This window comes from Triticum urartu, chromosome 4A (genome assembly GCF_056163025.1).
Source record: "Triticum urartu cultivar PI428250 chromosome 4A, HENAU_Tu73, whole genome shotgun sequence".
Classification (NCBI taxonomy): Eukaryota; Viridiplantae; Streptophyta; class Magnoliopsida; order Poales; family Poaceae; genus Triticum; species Triticum urartu.
The window spans coordinates 583,580,464-583,605,874 of NC_141876.1; the positions used below are offsets into that span (position 1 = coordinate 583,580,464).

A 25,411-nucleotide genomic window follows, 5' to 3' on the forward strand; every position below is an offset into this window, starting at 1 on the left:
TTGCATCAGACATCAGTTCCACTTGTGTCTGTCCTCAAGCGCCAGTTTCTTGTTAGCCATGGTGCTCCACTTTATAGCCACGTAGGTTTGCTTTGTATAGGCAGCATCATCATAACTAGATCGCGCAAGAGTGCTGATCCCAACCGATAATAATAAAGTGAAGAAGAAACATTCAATTACCCCATGCATCCCATTGGTCGAGCACCGAAAGTCTAAAATTATGCTTAATCACTCAATATATCATCACATATATCCATTGTTGTAAGCCATGTATTTTTATACGTTTTAGCTCAAAACCAAACCAAACTGGTGAACAGGATAATATGATATTTCATCACAAAGCATAAAGACCCGATTCATACCATACGATCCAGTTATAATGATCGCCCATGACAATAAGTTCATTACAAAGGATAGAGTCTAATATACCAAAAGACCAGATTGATAGAGCAGTACACGAAACATATATGGTTCGGCTATGGCATAACATCAGACTACCTATATATATGGATAGAGAGTTTGGTCTGACTGCCTTGTCGCCCGGCTCCTCCCTGCGTTGTAAACACATGTTGATCGACATTATGTGTTACACAAAGAATCCATAGTGTGCCATACGAAAATCAACACAGCAAGAATACAGTTCTTTTTCTAACCCTTATGCCTTATGAATAGTGCTAGTTATCTGGCAAATAAATAGCTCCTATTATTACTACTCCCTCCGTCCGGAAATACTTGTCACCAAAATGAATAAAAGGGGATGTATTTAGATGTATATTAGTTCTGGATACATTCCTTTTTATCAATTTTGATGACAAGTATTTTCGGACGGAGGGAGTACTTGCATAGTGAACATGTTAAATAATCATGTTAACAAATGACAATAGTTAAAAGTTGATAATGCAAAAGGAATGTGTTAACAAATGACAAAAGTTAAAAGTTGATAATGCAAAAGAAAACATGATTATAACACCTTTAGAATTAGTTTGGTAATGTTCACTGCAGAAAGACACAAAATTCATGTAGTTCTTGGTAGGCATAAGTTACCAGAGTCCGCAAACATGAGTAATCCAGTCAGCTAGCAATCAGCCAAATGTAGGGGCTGCCAACCAAATTTCTAACATAATCGTTTTACTAACAGGGAAGCGACAATATACTTTGCTGTATATCCAAATATGCTTTAGGAGTCATCAGAAAAATTCTTGTATAATATTTGTATCCCTCTTAACAACAAGGAACAATCTTGGTACACGACATCTATCTGTTTATTATTCCAAGATACCAAGATACGGGAAGCATACTAAAAAGCAACATCCTTGCACCAAAACAGCAGAAATAGTTTCTTGTAACAATTCATAATATGCTTTGCAATTTCCCCTGCACAAACAAAAGAACTATCTGAGCTTGTGGGTAGCAGGAGAACTCCAAAAAAAATCAGACCTACAATTTAAGTGCAGGGTCCCAATATAGTAGCTATTGATCACCCCATCAACAAGGCGCCATGATGTTCATGAGTTTTCTTTAGCATGCATTCAGAAATCACTGTTAGATACAAGATCATCGCCTAACATCATCAATTAGCATGAGCTTTTGACCAATATGCAGCAGACTTAAACAAACAGATTATATAAAAGCAAAATTGACAGTCTGCTGAAGGTTTATACATCCAAGCAACAAATACAAGTAATAACACTCCAAAAGCTCTAGGCTATTATTTGATATAAGACCATTTTTTCGCAGCAAATACATAACTTGAACCGATAAAAGAGGTAAATGTTTTAACATTATCACAGCACTGGGGCTATATTATTCCTTATTATGGAGTCGGAATCACTTGCCCATAAAAAGCCGTAAAGATTGATGTAATATTTTTCATCTAACATAAAAACCACAAATCCATCTTAGCAAGTACTCCAATAACGGGAAGTCAACTCTTGTGAGAAAGTAACTACTCAGTCACTCTATTTAGACTACATTAGCAGTCACTTCCAAAATTTCAGGAAAAATGTCACAGTCCAGAAAGTGCATCGAGTTTAACATGCCATTAAACTGAACCGAGGTAACAAGTTCACTTCCCAACCGTTTTAGGCATCTCGGATTTACACACAATCTACACATTTGCTCATCACACAAATTAGGAGGCAACAATAATGATATACCCATCAAGTTCACTGCAATCTTTTTATCCTACCTGAGATGTAGCCTGCAGGTGGACGTTGGATTCAAGGTTGCCTGGCCCCAGAACTGAAACAGTAGCAGGCAATTATGAGAGTTATTAACAAGAAAATAAATATGCATTGGTGGTCAAAGAAAATGTCAAGACAGATGGCCAGAGATAACAGTTACTACTATTGTTGAAATAACTTACAGTGGGACAATGCACAAGCTTGACTGTTCACAAGAAATAAATAATATCTTGTTCTTCTTCCTCTGCACCGAACTCTCCCGCGAGATTATTCCTCCCCTCCTTCCTCAGATCTGCCACAATTGTATTTAGAAAATGCACGAGGACATCCTCAATTTCCCAAAGGATGTCGCCTACTGAGCAGTACATGTAGACAATTATGTCCAAGCCTATCAGACTATAAACTATTTTGCTCAACTGAAAAAGCAAATATTGAAATAATAGTTATTTCAAATTTCTTTTATGTGCCCTGCACAAGGTTTTATAAGTCTGTATAATTAATCCATATACAAATAAACATATATTTAGTATTTCTATATGGTTGAGATCTAGGACATTGTTTACCAAAACTTTGTTACTATGATATGTTCTTCAAATGTGCCAAACATATAAGTTTTTTCCCACTCCCTATGGTTGTAAGGTCATGTGTTAACTAAAGATCGACAGTCAACACCAAATCTTTATGTCCATAAAATGCGAAAGGGACAACCTTTTTACTGATTAGTTTCAAAGTCAACTAACATGTATTGATGGTTTGTATGGAATATATATTTTAATTAAATTGTCTAGATAGATGTACACACCTCAAGAAAAATAGCAAGGAGAGACTATAATCATCTGGTCTGAGCATCAGTATAGGTGTTGGCTAAGACGTGTTACCTTAAAACCTATATTCTGTAAGAACATCATCATAAAGAGAGGTGATATCGCGCCATCCATACTCGATATATTAATCATAGAATAGGCTTTCTCCAAAACACAAACGCGAGTATCTTGAGATAGTTTCTCAAGATATGAAGAATGAGAATGGATCACAGTACATATATGCACACAGTAATAGCATTAAGTGTCAATAGCCACAGAGAAAAGAAAGAAGGGAATTGTCCATCATGTGGGTGATCATAGTGACGGAGATATCGACAATGTGGGTGAGTGCCCTATAACCTCAGCCTTGCTGATGAGTATATCTAGGTGCATCCAAAATATACATGATTATTTTTGTTCTGTGCTACATGGAAAGTGCATAGAGCTCATTTGCTTTGCCTCGTATGATTTTAAATTCTACATAATACTTCAATAGATGATAAACCTAAAGAATATGTTTTTGGTTATGTTAGTTGGAGGCTTTACTTAGAACGCATTTGTCAAAACATGTTGTGTTTCAGCTTTAATAATAACTAAATCATTGCTTCATGAATTCAGCTAACTCTACCGCAAATACCAGTTAAATTTCTCTTGATACCGGGTAACTAATTGAGCCATAGAAAAACAAAACTTGGAATGTCAAAAGGACGTAGACAGAGTCTATACAGATATCACGACACAACAAGATATAAAATAGGATGTAATAGTGACTATGCTTTATTTCTAGTAAAACTATCAGAGAGAAAGAAAATTGTTGGACAAACAATCCTCTCTTTTTCATATGTGATAGGACAAACAACCATATGTTTTCATGTGTAACAAAAACACTAATTACAACTCAAACGTTAGAAATTCTAATCAAGGCCCCCTTCCATACACAAAGGAACAAAACCATCAACATTTCCATGCACAAAGGAACAATAATGTTAGGCCCTACCTGAATCCTGACAAGGAACAAAAAAGCATATATTTACACCCCATCAAAAAACAAGCATGGAAACAAAGGAACTACAAAAATATAAAGCATAGAGAATAGTACATTTGGCCTTTACCAGAAAAGGAAAGCCTCATTGGCCAACCAGGGCAAGCAGAACATGGTGAGCCCCAAAACACAAATTGCCATGCAACCATACACCTAGCTCTAGAAAAGAAGATGCGTGGATAGGAGGAGAAGAGGGGTTGACCTGCAGATCCTTGAATGGAGACGCGGGAGGGTGCTGATAGACGGTGTGCAGGCCCAACCCCGGCTTGCCGCTCAGCCGGCGGAGACGACATTGAGCCCTCAATGCATCGATGGCTTTGTGTTCGCTGTATGGAGGCGCAGAAAAAAGGAGATCAGAACTGTGTATATATGGACATCTATGAGAGAGTGAACACTGGATGCAGAGGAGAAATGGAACCAAATGGTGATCATTACTATTCAACTTGAAAGGAAGCGCAGTTTATATCCATGATTTCCCTCTTGTGAAGCAAGCATCAAACAGCACAGAAGCAATGAAATTGCACATTCAAATAGAACAATACATGACATGCTCTTGTGTCGAGAACAATTGCAAGTATTTTGTGCACATCACATCAGATTTGCAGGGGTAGCTCGAGAACGGGTGGGGCTCACCACGTGTGGGGGTACCAGGAGGAATAGGCAGAGCAGCCTTGAGTGTCGTCCACCTGCAGAAGCAGCTTGTCCTCATCGGAGCAACCTTCACATAAAACAAACGCAGGAATCAGAATAAGAGGAGATGAAGAAACAAAGAAGAGATTCATGCCCACCCAGAATAGTCAGAGATCCACCCAGAACAAAGACCATAATAAACTAAGAGCCTAATCAGGTTGTCATGGTTAAGAACATATATAGCAGAACAATTAATGATTGATGCTGCTAAATCAACAACCCAAAGCTGGAGCTTTTTTTGATACATGGCTGCTGGAAACATGCAAATACAATGAATTAGAGCATCTCCAGCCATTGGAGCCCCCCCAGGACAATCGCTGGGCCAAATATAGCACGTCCTGGGGGGCAAAACACCTTCGCCGAATGAAACGCGAGGATGGTTTCCCAGCCGTTGGTGCCCCCAGGACAGTCGCCAGGCAAAAAGTGAATGAGTGGACCAGAAAAAAATGATACATGGAGGAATATGATTGGCTGTTGCTTCCGCCGGCGCCCCTAGCAGCCCCCCAGCGCGTTGGGTGTGGCCTGGGTTCGCCGGCACCTTTTTGAGGTCTTGGGGGGCATGGCTGGGCCTTTTTTTTTGCCATTTTTAGCTCGCCGGCAGAAGAAAAGGCGCCTGGGGGTGGCACTCGGGGGGGGGGGGGCTGGAGATGCTCTTACTACTTGAATGAAGAGAAAGCATGTTTAATTACCAAGTGCGTGGCGTTGTAGTGGAGGAGAGCGTGGCGGTGTCGTGCCTTCTACTGAACCTGACGCATGATGGCGGTGTTGTGCCTTCTGCATCAAATGCAATTGGAGCAAACTTACTTGGTACTGTTATAATTGTTCAACATAGATACTTCAGCAGCACTCTGCCCTATTAATGAAACATGGACGAGGTCTTCTCATCAGAGCGACATGATGGACAAAGTTGGAACCAGTGGCGATGGGGTAACCTCACACACATCTTTCCATAATGCAATTCTGCAGACACAACCAAAGTATATTTACTATTTATTTTTGAGTCAATTGCACGGTTCAGTTTTATTTTGAGTCAATTGCACGGTTCAGTTTAGTCCAGAAAGTTACAAGTCGTGTTTGATGGTGGTTGACGAATCATCTACAAGCTGTGTATTTTATGTTGATTTCTTCCTATGAACATGGTAAAATGTCCACACCTCCCTGCATTGGCTCTCTACACGTTCACGGTAGGTTTAGTAGGGGGTTAAAAGGTGGCTCATTTCATCATACCACTTTACTGAATTTCTGAACATCTAAACCACAGTGGTCATAACAACAGTTTGTTAACTCTAAAAGTTGAACATTGAATGTGACTGAATTTCCCCACAAAAGAAAAAGAACATGACTGAATTGAACTGAATTTTTTAACACTGAAATTAGCAATCACCACCAGGTTGTGTCCAGAAGTAGAAAGAGGGGGTGGTGCCTCGTCCACCTGCAGTAGCAACAACAAAAGCTCCACCACCTCTTCCAGATCGGAGCAACTGCGCACAAAACAAACCAAGGAATCACAAGGAGGGGAGATGAAGAAACCGACAAGACAAGGGGTTTAGGTATCATGCGCACGCACCATAGTTGGAGATCTGTGGATGAGCTCGCCGGAGATGGCCTGCAGCAGGCGCGTACTTGGAGGGCCAGGGATTCGGGCCTCTCCTTCCATGGCTGTTGCCGGGCCGGACCACCATGGCCGACCTCGAGGACGGTCGCGGATGAGGTCGATGACGAAGTGTCGATGGCCCTGTGGATCTGGGCGCTGCCTCACCTGGTCGCTCGATCCCTTCCATCCCCTCCCCTCCCCTTACCTTTCCTTGGTGACGGTGAACTCCAGGTCGGCCTCGGGCGCAGCCTTTGAGGAGGTCGTGCGCTTGCGCGAGGAGCCTCGCGATGGCTCGGCGGCCGAGGGCTGTGAGCTGGGCGGCGCCATATGGGATGCGTGCGGCTGGCTGGGGTTCCGGGAGAGGATTCAGATCAGGGGTGAGGGAGGAAGGAAGAGGACTTGCACTTCTTCCCAGCCATGGCTGGCTCAGCTACGGGAGAGGAACGGGGAGGGGATGGTGGCGCGGCTGCGGATGGTTGGCGGCGGCGGCGGCGGACGGGGAGGATGACTGGCGGCGGCGGCTCTCTCGAGAGAGAGATCTGAGGGAGAGAAAAATGAGGGAGGCACTCATTGGGGGAGGAGGCAGCGAATCGGAAAAGGGCACAGATGCGAAATGACCAAAATGCCCTGGGTGGGGGACGTGAATTTCAGCAATGGCATGAGATCTTTTACCGCTGGATAGCGCCGATGGGCTACACCGGACGTGCCCAGGCTACCCCTTCATACCTGTTTGGTCAGATATTTGTGTACGTGACTTCTACTAGCGGTCGGCCTGCAAGTTGAAGAAAAAGGAAAATTCAGAAAAAAGAATAAAAAAAGTTGATGCAAAGTTTTGGCCAGCTAGCATCTTTTGAACAATCTCTTTTGCTGTTCAGCCTGCTCTGTTCATATAAGTGATAAGTGTTGGATTTTTTTGTCTGCTCTTGGTTGCCATACACTACGTTCATACCTCACTTATATCTAGCTACTTGGAGCTATTATATTTTCGTCAGTTCCCTCTCGCTTGATTCAGTATCTGGGCTGAGATTATTTTATCTCTTACTAGTCGACTATCAGCACTAGTCAGGAGTTTGAGCAATTATTCATCTTGCATTACTTTTAGCAAAATTGTGCCACCGATATTGTGAGTTGGGAAAACCTTCACCAAGCTCCACTTTCTATATTGTACCTTGTTCGATGATTTGGCAATCACTATATCCAACTTTGATAACTTTTGAAGGCGCCAAAGGCCGACAACCACTGCAGCACGGTAAGATCTGGTAAGAGCTTGGTAATTGCTAGAGTGTTGAAAGAATTTTTCCGCCACCTCCAAGTAGTACTATAGAAACATTATACTTATTATTTTTGTTTTTTGTGTGGTACTAACCATGGCAGATTCTAGAGCGGTTAACAGTTGGGGTGCGTCTATTGTGGGAGATGACTTGCCATATATTGATAATGATCACTCTTTCCCACCACAAAAGGTACGACGATTGTCACATGATATACATCATGGTAGAAACACACATCATCATGTTACCTCTTTGCCAAATTTTAAGGGTAAATATGACCCCGATTCATATATTGATTGGGAAATTGAGGTAGAAGAAATATTTGCTAGCCATGAACTTCCCAAGCATAAGAAAATAAATGTTGTCACTAAAGTGTTTTTAGGTTTTGCTTCAGTTTGGTGGAGAAATTATTGCAGGAAAAATATTGATAATAGGCCTTCTACTTGGAAAGATTTAAAACTTGTTATGCGAGACCGATTTGTTCTTCATATCATGCCAGTGATTTGCTTAGAAAATTACAACGTTTAGCATAAGACAATATCACTGTTGAAGAATATTATGACAGTTTGTTTATTGCTTTGTTTCGTTCCGGCTTAGAAGAATTCGAAGAAGATTTTCTGAATCGATTTTGGAAAGGTTTAAACCATGATATACAAGACATAATAATGCATGAAGACTATATTCTATCGATCATTTGTTTCGTCTTGCCTGTAAAGCTGAACAGAAATTAAGAGGATGCGTCTACATGACGAACAAGCGTGCGATGGAATCCCCATCAAAGAAGGTTACTTCCTCCCGTGCACCACCAACTATGATTGCACCACATGGACTTTATGAGGCATCGTCACCGACCCTTCTTACTTCATGTGAGCGAGGCCTACAACACTAGTAGAAAATAGGGCTTTGGTCTAGGTCTGAAAAGGGCATTAATCCCGGTTTCCCTATGAACCGGGACTAATGGGTGCATCAATCTCGGTTCGTAAAGCCAGGGCGCCCGCCGGGGCTCGGGGGCCATTGGTCCCGATTCGTCTGACCCCTTTGGTAACGCTTCCAGACACGAACCAGGACCAATGGGCCTCGCTCCTGGCCCACAACCTTTAATCCCGGTTGGTGGTTGGAATCGGGACCAAATGGGGTTCTTTAGTCCCGGTTCTAGACACAAATCGGGACTAAAGAGGGGCCTATATATCCCCCTGCCCGCGAGCAGAGCAGTGCATTGCTCTGTTTTTTGGCCGGCCGTGGGAGAGCTTTGTGGTGCTCTAGCTCACCTCCTATGCACATGAGGTGTTCGGTGAAATGTCCGAGACATACTTAAGCTTTCTCCTCTCGAAGCTCCTTGTCCAAACTCCATTTTCCTTAAGATTTGTCTAGGTTTGGCGGTCCATCCTGTCCCGTCCCCGTCCTCACCGCTGTCGATCGCCCGCGCCGATCTCGTCGCCGGCACCACCGTGGTGAGCCTCTTGTTCTTATCTTCTAAAAGAAAAAAGTTCTTACTTGTATGATTTAGATAGATACTTGTATAATTTTCTTACTTTTATTATTTTTTGTTATCATATAGTGCGATGGTTTTGGTATCCGCCTCCGTCGGCCCTCGTCTTGTCTATGATTCGGATGTGGTATATATTATATTTTATAACTATTTTGTTCATTTAGTGTGTATGAAAATTATGCCGACCAACGTGACATAGATGTTTTTATCAAGGAGGTATGTGAACCAGAAATTCCAACCGACCCTATTGTTGAGAGGTTAAATTTAGTTAAAGAAGAAAACAATTACCTGAAGAAAAAATTGAAAAGAATTAAGGAGGAGAAGATGGGATTGGAGTTGCATGTTGCGGATGTCGTCAATGATCACAAGACCAAGATGGATGCAATGCGCTTGAAGATTAGAAAGATTAGAAAATATGCCATTCATACCGAGGCTTGGCATCATTATGCCGTTGGATCAATTGTTACCTTAGTTGCGATTATGATCGCATTTGTTGTTGCATTGAAATGTTTTTACATTGTTTCAATGTATGGTTTAATTAGATGCTCTAGAGAGCTATATATATGTTGTTCAATGAGAACTATATATGTATGAACTTTATGTATTTATTTTTTCAGTAATAACATTTGATTACTACTGTACTTTGGTTTTAATGTGATGATGAAATTCTATTAATTTGGTCTTCTGTATTCATGCTGTTCGGTAATGGTTTTTGACACACTTAATTATATATAATGCACGCAGATGAACCGGCAATGGATGTACGATGATGTTAACATCAGTCTGTTTATATTGAACTGATGATCGTGTATTACTACTGAAGTCAAGCAATGAGGTCTAGTTTGTTGAAATTACATATTTGGCTCGGTTATAGTTTATTCCATTGCTTTTCTTTTTCCATGCCTTACTACTGAACTGAACTAAAGCACTTCTGTTTGAAAAATTACAAGGAGACTTCTATAGCCTACTAGCGTGTTCTAGCTTGCCGCTGATGTGTATTCATGCTGATGAAGCTTGCTTGCCTAGCTGCTAGACTGATTCTTGTTCTGTTATGGGTGCCATGGTTATTTGAACTTTAATTGCAGCTACTATTACAGTGTGTGTGCATACATGACTGAAACTGTATGATGTGTGTGCCATGGTTACCTGAACTTCAATTCTAGCTACTATTCAAATCTAATACTAGCACGTACATGACTGGACTCGTACTACTGCGTACTAGTGTGCCATTTTTCTTATTCTTTCCTTGAACTTTGCATGCTCTCTGTTCTTTCAGAGATATGTTCAAAGCTAGTTCCTCGGAGGTGTATTCTTTCATAGATATGTTAAAGCTAGTTCTTTATTCTTTCAAAGATATGTTATTTTCATACTTTCAGCTCACATGTAGCTTTTTTCAGTTCAATGGATTCCAAAAAGGAAAAAAACTATGGATGGGTGATGAATCAACTTCCTGTACTGGTGTGCCATGTGCATTGGACGACCCCGACCACCGGCACCACTGCTTCCCGACCTCCTTCTTGCATCACCATCTCCGGTGGGGCTCTGCCGCCGGAGCACCCTGGCTGTTCATAGCCACCACTCCAGGCCGTTCAACGCCACCACCCCAGGCCATTCATTGCTAGCCGCACCCTGGATGCCACCCCTCGCCCTAGGAGTTTCAGTTATCGAGTGAGTTTCAGTCCAACTTGAGCTTTCAGTACAACTTGAGCTCCCTGAGATGATCATATAATTAACTTCAAAATTACTACATGGTCCATGTATTTTACAGCAAGTCCATGTAGTACTACATGTGAAGTACAAAAATTACTGCTAGTGAGAGTTCATTTAAATCCTGGTCAGTTCATCTCCTCAAAACATATTTACTTCTGCTCTGCTCTGATCTTTCTCCTGAATTTTTGATGCTGCATCCTCTCTCTCATGATGTGATGTTGTTGCTCTCTCGTAGCTAAAACATGGTCCCAGAAACATCCTATAGCTGACCACAATCTGTAATTCTGAAACTACATGTTGTCCTGGTCCTTGAGCATCTTGCAGGCTGACGAAAAAAGTGCACTATCCCCGATCTCCTTCGTCTCCGGTGCCGGCCGGGGGACAACGCACACCTGCGCTCCACACTCACTGATCTTCAGCGACGACGCTCCCTACCCCTGGATGTCCCGTTTTCTGGTTGTCTCCATGCCGCATACCACCCGCTTCATTACCCAGCCGGTGACTGACTTGCATCACCACTCTTTTATATTCTGATGCGCCCCGGTATCATCTTGTCTGGTCAACTTCATATAAGTTCAGCAAAAGGCTTCATATAAGTTCCATATAAGTTAGACAAGTTCATATAACTTCATATAAGTTCAGCAAAAGGCTCCCTTCCAGTGCCACTATTCTCCTACAAGCATGCTTTGGGTCAACGCATTCAAGCATGCTTCATATAACTTCATATAAGTTTGCTGAACTGAAGTTTGTTTCAGTTCAATTTCATTGGTGCTTCATGCACTAATGCCCATGTGAAAATCTGAAAGTACACTCAGTTGAGTTTTCGTATTGTATTTCAGTGCAAATTTCAAATTCTATTCCAGTTCAATTCTTGTTTTGTTACACACTTGCTGAACATAAAGCTTGCTGAACTGAAGGTAGCGTACGAGTCTAAAGGAAATCCGGAGTGCAGCAATCTGGGCTTGATGGTTTACCGAACTGAAGCTTGCTTTCGCATACATTTACTTTTCACTATCTTAATTCCAAAGAGTTTGCCTCATGTGTTAACCTCCAAAGTTGTAGTGCTGCCTACCAATGAAAGATTGTATGTGCTCAAAACTTGTGCCTTCCAATTTGTGATATTTAATTCGTATTGTGAATTGTTAATTTTGTAATATCCGTGCACTGTCCACTATCTTGATCTTGAGTCTGGAGGAAATTAGAGGAATTTGTGATCAGTAGGACTTCTATTGACAAAGGCTGGTTATAATTATAGTTCACTTCAGCTTTGAATGAGTTCTAGCACGATTACTATTAGGAGAAAGCCATTTTGGTTCGAGTTTTCTATTCACCTACTCTTAGGGGCATACGCATAACTGCATTTCAAGATACTAGCACTTGCTACATACGCAATTTGTTCGATTTGCAAAAAACTGACAGTACATATGTAGAGGGATGGGTTTACACGCGATTAGTATGTTCTTTATAAGGAAAATTACAGTCACTAATAAAAATTTAAGGATACTTCTGCTTTTGTTCACGACCTCCATGCCGATACTATGAGTCGTACTCCTATGAAAATAATTAAATTATTATTACATACTACGCCTACGATAAATTGTCTGGCTCAACTACTCAAACTTGAACCTGCAAGATGCTCTTTCTTTCTTTTGGCACAACCTCTACTTCAAGTAATGTTTTGTTCATCCGTATAAACAATTCCACACACTATTTAGATAACAAAATATGTATATGGCAACCGTGTGGCAGATTGCGAAGATGCCACACGCATCCAATGTCATCAATTCTCTCCTGCTTGTGCCTTCCTAATTTTCGTAATCGTCATTTATGGCCCCACATGCCTTCTCGATTTTCAGCAAAATAATGCTTAGACTAGGATTTGATCTCTGGTCTGCAGGTAATTAACAAAGGGAGCTAACCACCTCACCTATGATACTCATTGTTGAACATTCTAAGGGTAATACTGTTTTTGACATGTTTTTGCCTTTAATATGTTAGCAACTTTTTGTTTCAAGCATCGTGGTAACTTTGATCATTGGGAATAAATTTGTTGAACCCGCCCTCCGGTATTTTCTGTAAATAGTACGATAACATTCACGCCATAGACCTGATAATTTAGATACAAACATCGTGGTAACTTTAACCATTGGGGAAAACAAATGTGAAAAGATACCTGATAGTTTATGTGTAAATAGATGGTAATATGCGCAGCGCACATCTGATAACTGAGGTAGAAGCACCATGGTAACTTTGACCGTAGGGAATTTTTTTTTAAGATACTCCGGTAACTTCTGTGTAAATAGCACGGTAGTATACCTCCCTCCCCTGGCATTTTTATGTGTAAATAGTATGAAAACATATGCACTGCGATAACTAAAAACCATGATAAATTTTTGACCCATAGGGGGGGGTGGAATTTGTTGCTGAAACATATCCCTGATAAATTTTATGTAAATAGCATGATATTTTAAGCACTACGGGCTTGATAGGTTACCTAGAATCACCATGATAACTTTTTGCCTTGGGAAAAAGTTGTTCAAAACATCCCCAATAATTTTTGTGTAAATAACATGATAATATAAGCACCGCATAACCGATAACTTGCAATATAAACATGATGATAACTTTTTTACCAAAGGAAAATATATAAGTTGTTAAAAACACACACTTGCCTCGCGCGTGGGCCTCTTGGATGAACACAACACATGGCGTGCCAGGGGAAAGTCACATAATGTTTAGTGTCACGAGGGCACACGTGCTATAGGCGTGATAAGTTACGCAAAAACATCATGGTAATTTTTAACCTATGAGATAAGCTACCGAAACACACCCAGGTTTTTAGGTGCAAGTACCATGATAATATACGAACCGTAGACCCGGTAACTCATGTACAATCCCCCATGGTAACTTTGACCGGGGGGAGGTTGATGTACATATACCCTGATAACTTATGTGTAAGTACCACGGTATTTTACACATCGAAGACCTTATAACTTGTGTACAAAACACAGTGGTAACTTTGAAAGGGTGTAGTTGTTGAAGCATAGTACCTGAAACGTTCTATGTAAATAGTATGGTAAGTTATGCAACACAGGCCTGATAACTTTCATATGAATATCATGGTAACTTTGTCCTGAGGAGAAATCAAGTGGTAGACGTGAAGAAGTGGCAGTTTTCTCGGGGGTAAGCGCCTGAGATGTGCGGGAGAAGCAGGTTTCTCAGGCGAGCCTGCGGGGTAATTTGGGAAGAGGCGGGGTCAAAGAACGAGGGATCATATGGTACTTTAAAATGAAAGAAATAGAGGTGTGGCAGTTTTTCTTATATGGCACACGTGTGCCAAATATCACAGTCCTTTAGATAAACAGGTTGTTCCTTTCTTTCTTTGGCACTCTGTATTTTCTTTTAAAACCCTCTACTCCCAACAATGATTTAGAAAAAGCTTGAAGTAGATGTTACAACAGGTTTGAGCAGATGTTTAGTACATGTACCAACGCGTCGCCTTGGCAGCCATCGCTACTCCTACTGCCGGCGAGGTCATCTCTGGTTTCGTTTTCCTTAACACTCGGTAAGGGAAATGATTGTTTAACTTCAAATCTCTTTGGACTGATAGTTGAAGTTTTTCGTATAGAAGGTTCAGAAAGTTTTGTTCCTTAAAATGAACATATTTTGAGTACACCATTGTTATGTATTTCTAAATTTTGCTCTTGTGTAACAGTTCAACATGTCTTATGTCATCAATTCATAATGAAAAAAGCGGGAATAGTTCAAAACATGTGTGTTAAAAAACAGAACAGTATAGATAAACTTTCATATCAGTTCGATGGAATAAATCACATCAGTTCTGACTTGGATCGGCTGTTGCCTACAATGCATTGAAAGTAAAAATTTGAATCAAATCAATCCAGTTGTTCTATATTGGCTTAATGTTTTCGTATCTTTATCTTATTGATGATGCTCTGAACTGAACAAGAGTGCTGGGTAATAAGTGTGCCTTTGGTTTAATACTAAAAGATATGTTCGCTGACTTATAGTAGCAAATCTCATGAAAGTGCATGTTTGGTGGCTTCAATTAATTTTAAGCTTGCATGCAGGATGGTGGCAGTCGTGGCGCAGAATTGGACAAAGAAAAAGAGGAAAGTCGTCCAAAAAACTGAACATTTTTTCATGTTTCTCTCTAGCTGAATGAAGCTAGACTGATGTACTACATTTCATCTCTCTGCATAGCAGGTTCATGTACATCGACGAGAGGAGTTCACAATATATATCAAACAAAAATATAGTTCAGGTACAGAGGGAGTTTGATGCCTGTATATGCATGTAGGGAGGTTCCCTCACTTTCCATGCGGGTGGAGAAGTATAATGGGATGAAATGCATATGTATATGACTCGTGCTATGTTTAGCAAGTTGCTGCCTGATGCCTATTTTTAATTCTCTACTGGTTTGGTGTCTAAAACCTTTTGTATAGTTTGTGCTTTTGCTTTTTGTATGCTTTTTTCAAAATGAAAGAGGACAAAATAGCTGCAAAGTTTAGGGGTACATATATAATTTTTTTCGTGCTTATGAGAACTGATTTTTTCTATTTGGTATTCAGAATAACAGGGAAAGAAAGGATTCCATTTGAGAGCTACAAATCACAGTAGTTCATTAGTACATATCCACCTAAGCCCGTTCAACGATGTAAGCCATGCAAGTCCGAAAAGAAATGGACAGAATAATGGTGGTAGTGAGAAGAATAGAGTCCGTTCAATGATGTAAGCCACGTAAGTTCGAATGGATTCACATCAGTACAAACTCGAGAGGGCATGTATTACCGTCGAGAGCAAGTTCAAAAGGATTCACATCAATACAAACTCGAGAGGACATGTATTACGGTCTAGAGTACATTCTTCAGTTTACCAAGAAATTCATGTATTACTATCCATAAAGTATGTATAACTATTCCCCAATTCAATGTACATATAGAAACAATTCAAATATATGTTAAGAAAAACAATTTGGTTCTAAGTTATATAGTGATTCAATACACAAAAAATTGTGGCGGTTCGGCAAAACGATTCATATCAGTACAAACTCCATAGGTCACAAGTTCAGAGGACAAAAATTTAGCAAAAGAAAAAAAACAGTGTGATTTACCAATAAAATTTTGAGGAAGTTCACAGAACAAAACAACATAAATTCGGAGATCCTGGCACTGACTAGAATGCTCAGTATAAAAATGAACAAAGCTCCGTTCGTACTATCAATTGCGAACAAATGATGAAACAAATGCTCAGTACAAACCAATACATATCTTAGTTCGTACTATCATTTGCGAACAATTGATGAAACAATTTTCAGTAAAAAAATAGAGTAAAGTCTAGTCTGTGAAAAAACGCTCAGTACAACCCCATACGGACATCGGTTCAAGTACTCTTTTGTCGGAACCTTTCAAAATTACTCTTTGAAGAATACATCAGTACAAACACACACGTAGATCAGTACAAGTACTCTGTTTTTTCTCACGAAAAAACAGCATGATGGGTCTCACGAAAAAACAGAGCAAAGTCTAGTTAGTGAAAACACGTTTAGTACAAAACCATGCAAGCATCAGTATAAGTACATTTTTTCGGAACCATTTAAAATTACTCTACACAAAATAGCTTAGTACAAACATACACATATATCAGTATGACTAATCTGTATTTCAGACGAGAAAATAGCAGGATCCGTCATGCCGTATTGAAGATTACTCTTAAACGGTTGCGAAGTAGAGAAAACGTCCAACATGACTAAGTTTTGCATTTTCGATAGCTATCCAATGGTATATTATTTTCCCCATTTCGACAAACTTTTTAAAAAACACGTTCAAAATCAATTTTAACCGTATTTGAATTCGTATTTAAACCGTAAGGAATTAGAAAAAACTTTCTATACGCAAAATTTGTGCATTTTCCATAGCTTTCCAACACCATATCATTTGTGTCAATCCTACAAACCATTTGCAAAAAAACAGTGAAAAAACATTTCGCCTAGAATTTCACTCTTTTTCAAATTACTTTTAAATCATATAGAATTTGAAAAAACAGTAGAAATATAGAAGATGCGGATTTTCACAAGCTTTCCAATGCCATCTCATTTGCTCAATTCCGACAAACCATTTGAAAATTTAGTCCAAAATACGATTCGGATTTTCGGTTTGAAAAAAAAACGGTTTTTTCAAAACTGCTCGTAAATCTTAATTTTTTTGCAAAAGCAAATTATAAGATTGTAATGTGGATGTCAAGAGCTTTCCAATGATATATTACACGCCCTGTTTTGATAAAAAAAATTGCAAAAACTTTTGAACTAAAGAAGACGATTTTTAACAGGAACAGAAAGCATCAGTTCAACCGCTTGAATTCACCATAGGGTAACAGAATAATATCCCAGAATAGCCCAGATGTATATATATATATATATATATATACATATATATATACAGTCGGTCTATTATGCTAATATTAGCAGAATAGTTATTCTGATAACACTTCCGAAGTGCACGCTCAACGCAAGTGCACGTCATTGTTTGAACCAAGTGTGCTGCAGTATTCAGGCGAGTGAACATCGTGTCGGAAAAACTACACGCTGTGTATTTTCGGTAGTTTTTTCGCTCTAATTTTTTAATCATTTATCGGAATGACGCGTGTAATATACTGTGGAGAAGCTATGGATTAGGTGCAACTTTGCCATGTTGAACACTTTTCAAGATCCTCGCGGTTTAAGAGCAGTTTCAAAAACGGTGCTGCAGATGATGAGTGGCAGCGAGCGTATTTTCATGATTTTTTCAAAACCGCTCATCGGAATAAAGCAAATGATACGCCGTTGGAAATATAAAGTTGAGGCGCATCTTTTCCATATCTATTATTTTCTCTAATTCGTTTTGGTTTAAGAACAGATTCAAATTTACTAAATCGCGAAATTATGTTTTTTGAAATTTTTGCAATGTTCGATACTATTTTCACTCTAGTTTTTGAACCGTTTATCGAAATGAGGCGTGTAATACGTCGTTGGAAAGCTATGGACAAGGCGCAACTTTCATATTTAGAAATGGTTTCGAGATTCCCTACGGTTTTAAGTTAATTTTTAAAATGGTGCGGCGGACGATGAGTGGCAGCAGTCGTTTTTTGCAAAATTTTTACAAATTGCTTGTCAAAATGATTCAAATGATATGGCATTGGAAAGATATCGACGAGACGCAACTTTTTCATGTAGAACACTCTCTCTAATTCCTTACGGTTTAAAAGCAATTTTAAAATTACGAAAATGCGGACACTGTTTTTTGCGACACCCAAATCGGTGAGTGAACGTCATTCGACAGAAAACCGCACTGCATCGGACAGGCAAGTGAACTTCATGGTTTCCTTTGTCGGATGTAATTTTTTCTCGGACGAGTTTTTGATGGTTTTTTCAATTTTTTTATGAACAAGAGTGGACCGCAGAGACACGAGCAAACGAACCACATCATATATCGTAGTGAACCGCATTACTATTTTTATTGTTTTGCTAATTTTTTTTGCGCTTTCATGTTCGGCACAAGTGAACAACATCACTCTAAAAAATGAACCACATCCGAAAACCAAACGCACTGCACGTGTTGATGTAGTCGACTGATTTTGAGACACACGAAACAAATTGCATTTCATACAGAGGGGTATGAGCTGCTAAACAAGTGGAGTGAACTTATTTTTTCAATCATCCCACAAACAAAACAAATTGCATTAGAAAAAGAAGTGAACCTCCCATGGGGATTTCTTTCTCATTTTCTACAAGGTGAACCACTAAGGGGCTGCACTTTTTTTTACAAAGGGAACCACTATTTGTTTTTACAAGTGAACAACAGAGACTTTAACAGTGCACTACATGATGTTTCAATAAATACAAAGAAGTGAACTCCAGCAACTAGGGAGGCATCACATAATAAAGGTATCATGCGAACTGCACAAACTAGTTAGCCGAGCCACACATGCGCGCAAACGGAGCTTCATGCCGCTCGGGCCGAACGAAGTGCACGTCCACAAAGAACGTACTGCCCCCCAAAGCGAAGTGCACGTCGATGGCCAGCCAACCACACCGCAATGTTTTCAATCTGGGAAAAGAGCAGCACTTGCAGGCCATATGCTCACATACACTGCAGCAAGATGGGCTTCTACATTTTCAATGGACAAGGAACTGCACGCACGTGTGTCCTCTCCACTGCTCGCCCCCGAGCCAATGGACTGCAAGGCTCCAGCGTCGCCTATAAATTGCAGAAAAACAAAATCTGAAATGCACCAGCACTGTCACTGAGCATCCGCACCACGAGCTTCTTCCCAATGGACTACAGCATGGGGCTCATGTGGAAGGGTAAACTGTGGGAGGGGGGCAAGATAACTTCATGCACCTGTGGGCCGAACTCCACGGCCGCATCAACGGATCCCCTGCAAAGCGAACTGCAATGCCACTGCGCCGTCGTCATCCGCGCGCGAGTAGCGGTGTTCACCGAAGTTGCACGACCGCCGGCAAGGGAAGGTAGAAGGAGTATTGGGCCGACAAAACAACTTGATACCCCGACGGATCTCGGCGACTTAGCAGGAAGAGGAGGCTGTCGGGGCCTCGAACCAGCATGGATCCAGCGCGGCCTGTGCGCCGATGAGTCCACAAGAGGCACAGGCACATGAGCTGAAGTAGAGGAGGGGCGCGGTGGAGTAGGAGAGCACGTCGCCAGCGCCCCAATCACGAGATCCGGTGAGCCCGTGAACGGAGCTTGCGACCCCGGTGCAAGAGAGAACTAAGGGGAGTTGCCACCGTGCCGTTGTTGAAGAAGCAGGGTCGGGCTGGAGCAGCTCGTGGTAGGGTCATGACGGGAAAGCTCGTGGAAGGGCACGCCGGCGTGGTTGCCCGGATCCGGCGGCGCGGGGTCGGGAGGGGCAACACGACCGGGGCGGCGATGGAGGTTGTCGATCGGGGCGGGAGGGAGAAGGTGGGAGGTAGGGGGTCGGCCATGGAGGAACGGAAGCAGGGCCGCACTATCGCCGTACTGATGTGCTGCTGGTGGTGGAACGTGGTGGCCGCGACCTGGAGCGGCGGCGCGCAGAGGAAGGCAGGGGCGATGGGGGGAGCTGCGGATCGGGAGTCGCTGGGGAGCGGACTCGGCCGCACAGAGGAGGTTGCGGCACGGCGGCGCAGAGGAGGTCACGGCGCGGCGGCACAGGGGAGGTGGTGGTTTGGCGGCGTCCGCGCAAGGGTGGTTGCGGGAGAGATAGAGAGGGAATTGGGGGGAGTGGGTATGAGAAGATAAGGTGGGCTGGGTTTTCCCTTTGCGCGAGCAGTTCGGTCCAGTTGTTTTTTTGGGTTAGTCTGTAGCTACGGTGAGGTAGGTAGTGTTAGTAGAATAAGCTGGGTGTTAGCAGAATAAGGGTCTTAAAGGGTGTTATCATAATAGACCCACCCTATATATATATATATATAGCCAATGAAGAACAAGGAAAGAGTGAAGACATCGAAAAGTTGAAGAATTTGAACAACTGAGGAAATTCAAAAATGAGTAAAAACTCAAATTCAAGATTTTCAACTTTTGGTGGTGGCGTGACCCACCGTATAAGAATGATGATTTCAAACACCATGTACAATTGTCGAAGGGCTCTGAGAATCAAATTCTTCGTTAATTTCTTCACACTTAGAGTGTTAATATTCATTGAATGAAGAAAAACGTTTCTTCGTGTGTTGCATGTCTAAGTCATCAACTTTGCACAAGTGTTAGGATGTGTGTCCTTTTCAAAGGACATTCGAAGATTCTAGGATATTTAGCTCACACCGCAACTTGCTAAATCTCTTCTCATCCAAAGGCTTTGTGAAGATACCGGCTAGCTGTTCTCCAGTCTTCAAATGCTCAATAGAAATGTCGCCCTTCAACACATGATCACGAAGAAAATGATGACAAATCTGAATGTGCTTTGTCTTCGACTGCTGAAGTGGGTTATGAGCAATCTTCATGGCACTCTCATTGTCACAGTAGAGAGGCACATTCTTTACATTGACGCCATAGTCCTTGAGGGTTTGCTTCATCCATAGCAATTGAGAACAGCAAGAACCAGCAGCAATGTACTCAGCTTCAGCAGTAGACAGTGATACGTAGTTCTGTTTCTTCGAGGACCAACAGACCAAGCATAATATCTGGCCTAGATGCACATAAATACAATACAGAACCAATCATGGAGCGGTATACCTTTTGATCAAAGTCAATACCATTTTCATCAGTGCATAGATGGCCATTTGTGGGCATAGGGATTTTGACGCCTTTGCAATCTTTCATGCCGAATTTCCACAATACATCCTTGAGGTATTTCTCCTGAAATATGAAGATGCCATTGCGCTGTTGAAGAATTTGAAGACCTAAGAAGAATTTAAATTCTCCCATCATAGACATTTCATAGCGGAGGTGGTCTAGCACCATTTGAGTGTATCCGGCTCATCTGGTCAATGTGGCGCACACGACGCTCAAGATCAACATATTGCAACATGGCCGTCGGTCCAAGTGCTCCATGAATCTCTTGCGCCCAGGCTCTAAGGCGGAGGCCCTCGCGAACGGTGCGAGTCTTGCGTCGGTGTCGAGGGACGAGGCGAGGACTGGGGGGATCTCAGCCACGGATCTACCCTCTATCAAGTGGTCGGACCAGAATCTGCAGGTGACGCCGGACCCAAGATCCCAGGTCGTAGACGCGCTGAAGATGGCAGTCACGTCTGGGTCGTGAGGTATGTGTAAGTGGCTCCAGGGTTGCAAGGGGTCGGTGCACTGTAACCAAAGCAACCACGCACGGAGGGTGATGCCGGTCTTTTGAATGTCCCTGATGCTAAGACCGCCAAGAGAGATTGGCCGACAAACATGCTGTCAGTTAACACGACACTGACCCCCATTGCCTTCGGTGCCTCCCGCCCAAGGAATCCGTGGATGATGTGGTTGAATTTCTTGAGGATGGATTGGTTGAGAGCAAAGGCGGTGAGGAAGTATGTCGGGATAGCACTAAGTACGTGATGCACGAGAGCAAGGCGGTCGCCGTTGCCTGTTGGACATCATGGAAGCATGCCAAGTGGAGAGCTTGTGGCCGAGCTTGTCAATGATCGGGAGCAAGCTAGTCGTGGAGGCCTTGCAGACAGAGAGAGGCAACCCGAGGTATGTGATGGGGAATTGGGCTATGGGGCACTGCATCTCAGATGTGATCATCATGTTGTTGTCATCATCGCACCGGATCGGGGTGGCAGAACACTTGGCGAAGTTTGTATGAAGCCCGAATATGTGCAGGATTGTTCACACGGTGGTAATGTCGTGGCTATCCGGGTGACAAAAGATGACAACATCGTCCGCGTATAGCGATATACTCGAGGCCGCGTGCCGAGTGGTAAGGCGTCGAAGAAGGCCTAGGTCCACCGCACGGAGTAGCATTGTGTTGAACACGCAAAACACGGAGATCAAGCGTGATGTCATGCTCCGTGGCACTTCCGAGCACATCGGAGAAGTGGTTGTAGGAGGCCTCAGCCATGGCCTCATGCCCGGTCACCACGTGGTCGCCCACTCGGATAGATGTCATATGGTTGCGCTGTTTCCGGTGCAAGGCATGTACTTTGTAGTAGGAGATGGTAGCATCATCGCTGCGCAACCAAGATAGGCGGACTGTGGCTTGTTACAACTCTAGATGCTAACACAGTTAGTTGTCCTAGCGACTCTGACTACCAACAAAGGGGAGAGATAACTGGATTCCAAGGCCCTTTTCATACAAACCCGTGTCGCTGTAGGGAAGATGTTGCATTCGTTTTGTGTCCGACTTGCTAAATGATAATTGTTCTTGGAACTTGGTACTTCTTCAGCAGTACTTCTTATCAGCTGATGTGGAAGAAATCTTAAAGATACGGGCATCTCCAAGATTAGGTGAGGATGTGATTGCATGGGGGCCGGGGAAGCTCGGCGTCTTCACGGTCAAATCAGCATATATGCTGGCTTTTGAAGTAGCTCACAGAAATACTGCAGAGGCGTCTAGAACATCGCCAGATGGTAGTAGAAAATGCTGGCAATATATATGGAGATGTGATGTACCCCCCACTGTGCGCAATTTTGCTTGGAGATTGACTACTGACTCTTTCCCGACATGGAGGAATAAACACAAGATTGGACTCACTAGTAGAAAACAGGGCTTTGGTCCAGGCCGGGTTAGACCATTAGTCCCGATTCAGTCCAGAACCAGGACCAATGGGGGCATTGGTCCCGGTTCGTGAGCCCAGGGGGCCGGCCGGGCCACGTGGGCCATTGGTCCCGGTTCATATGGACCTTTTGGTCCCGGTTGGTGGGATGAACCGGGACCAATGGGCCTCGCTCCTGGCCCACAACCATTGGTCCCGGTTCGTGCCTCAAACCGGGACTAAAGATTAGACCTTTAGTCCCGGTTTGAGGCACGAACTAGGACTAATGGGGTTGAGACCTTTAGTCCCGGTTCGTGCCACGAACCGGTACTAAAGGTCCCATTTTCAAACTCTACCCCCCCTGTGGATCGCCTTTTCAGTTTAAAAAAAAATAAAAGAAAATGATGGAAATGTCAAAAAAATAAAAGAAAATAAGTTTCCCATGTGATATGTGGTCTAGTTGTTGGGAAAATTTGCAAATGTGAATTTTGACTTTATTTGCAAAATCTCTCTGAAATTTGTAAAAATGGGCATAACTTTTGCATACTAACTCGGATGAAAAAGTTTTTTATATGAAAAATCATCCACTCGAAAAGTTACATCCGAATTTAAGAAGATGGGCATAACTTTTGCATACTAACTTTCCCAATAAGAAGCATAGAGGAGTAGACCAAAGAATGTCCAAAACAACTCATCCAGTTTCTAAGAACATAAGAAGATGTGCTTGAGTTTGTTGTGCGAAAGTACAACCACATCTTCAATGATTGGAATCCCTTAACTGGATTGTATGACACCTCAGCCAAGATGAACCGCAATTCTGCAGCCTTCTTGTGGCAGTTGAAATTTCTGCAGCAAGAGACTCATTAAATCGCTTTACTTGAAGACCGTAGATAGGAAGCAGGGGGCAACCTAGAAGAGCAATGCTAGGGATATGTGGAAACATCTTTGACAAACTGAATCCCCTAATTGGATTGTATGGCTCCTACAAATATTGTCCATCCTAGTTATACGTATTTAGATAAGTCTGTAACTAAGCGCACATCATCAAAATCCTCCAAAACAAACTCTAATGGTGTACTTGTTCTTTGAGATCAAGTCGCACTACATAAAAATTCCTAATAACAAGAACCTACTGGATCATTGCTAGCTCCTTAATTACCTGCAATCAGTCTACCATAGTTCTTCGACTTGTAGCTTCCCCAACAATGGCATATGTCCGATCAGACTTAGGTAGCGCCTCCTTCTCAACAATATCGTTTATCATGGGTTGCGGTTTGGTTGGGGCATGGCATCTGTGGAGATTGAAAGGACCTTCTCTTTGTCCAAGACGGACCACAGATCTGCAGCGTGGTTGGGACAGTTCAGATTTCTACGTGAAGATGAAGAGGATCACAAGGATCTCACGGAATCGTTTTGCATTAAGACAGCAAAAGATAGGAAGGAGGAGGACGACCTGGAAGAGCAGCGCTAGGGATTTGTGGATGATGCGCAAGTGCCTCACATGATAGATCGGGGGAGGTAGAATTTTGCCAAGGAGATGATTTTTTTCACATTACATGGAGCATGACGTGGGATGGATTTGCGCTAGGGATTTGTGGATGATGCGCAAGTGCCTCACATGATAGATCGGGGGAGGAAGAATTTGGCCAGGGAGATGATTTTTTTCACATTACATGGAGCATGACGTGGGATGGATTTGGCCAAGGAGATGATTTTTTTCCACATTACATGGAGCATGACGTGGGATAGTAACCCAGGAATCTTGAGTTGTCCAATGGACGGCTATAGATACTTAATATGGAGATCGGATGGATAATATTCTTAGTTTTTGAGGATTAACGTGGTCGCTTATTTGGTGCCTCTAATTAGTAAATATAAGATTGAGTCTATCATGCAAACTACTAAGTAAATAAAAGAATGACAAGTACTACAATTTCTTTGGTGATATATTAATTTTCAAAATAAACAAAGTACATATATACATCCTGATGGGACCGTGGAAATCTTGAGAAGACAGAGACGCCAGTTGAAAGTTTGTCTGAATCGCAGTGGTGGACATAAGCTTGGCAATGGAGCCCTGATCAGGATGGCCTTGCTTGGTACCTTATGTGATTTTCCTCACCATTGCTTGTGCGTCCACCGCTCTGGCATTTCAATGTCTTGCGGGGGTGCCCTTTTGGCTTCGGTTGCCGCACACCACTGAGAATCTCGCGACCGGGGTGATGTTCTCGTGGCGTGCCTTAACCATATCTAGGGTTCTCGCCATCCTCTCAAGACATGTGTCATCATCGAGCAACCGTATGTTCTTTTCACAGGCTTTCTCCCCCCTCAAGTACATCTATCATTCGCGGCACACCTTCGACCAATTTGCGGTGTAGATGACTTGGGTCCAGCTCCTTAACCTACTTCGTGTTAGGCACTTCATCTGTTCATGTGTCCGGATCCACCTTATCCTATAGT

General features: G+C 42.3%; 1 long non-coding RNA gene across 5 annotated transcripts; it reads right to left on the reverse strand.

Annotated features, from left to right (window-relative positions):
• Positions 1–358: 358 nt before the first annotated feature.
• Positions 359–4,999, reverse strand: LOC125526838 (uncharacterized). 5 transcript variants are annotated; one of them, XR_015601719.1, is made up of 6 exons: positions 4,817–4,996; positions 4,662–4,746; positions 4,231–4,354; positions 2,366–2,475; positions 2,189–2,241; positions 359–551 (listed from the first exon to the last, which is right to left on the reverse strand). It is a non-coding gene; the product is annotated as an uncharacterized LOC125526838 (long non-coding RNA). The 5 variants fall into 5 exon arrangements; XR_015601718.1 differs by lacking the exon at positions 359–551 and adding an exon at positions 558–1,374 and having other exon boundaries at positions 4,817–4,991; XR_015601717.1 differs by lacking the exons at positions 359–551; positions 4,231–4,354; positions 4,662–4,746; positions 4,817–4,996 and adding exons at positions 558–1,374; positions 1,442–1,516; positions 2,986–4,194.
• Positions 5,000–25,411: the final 20,412 nt, after the last annotated feature.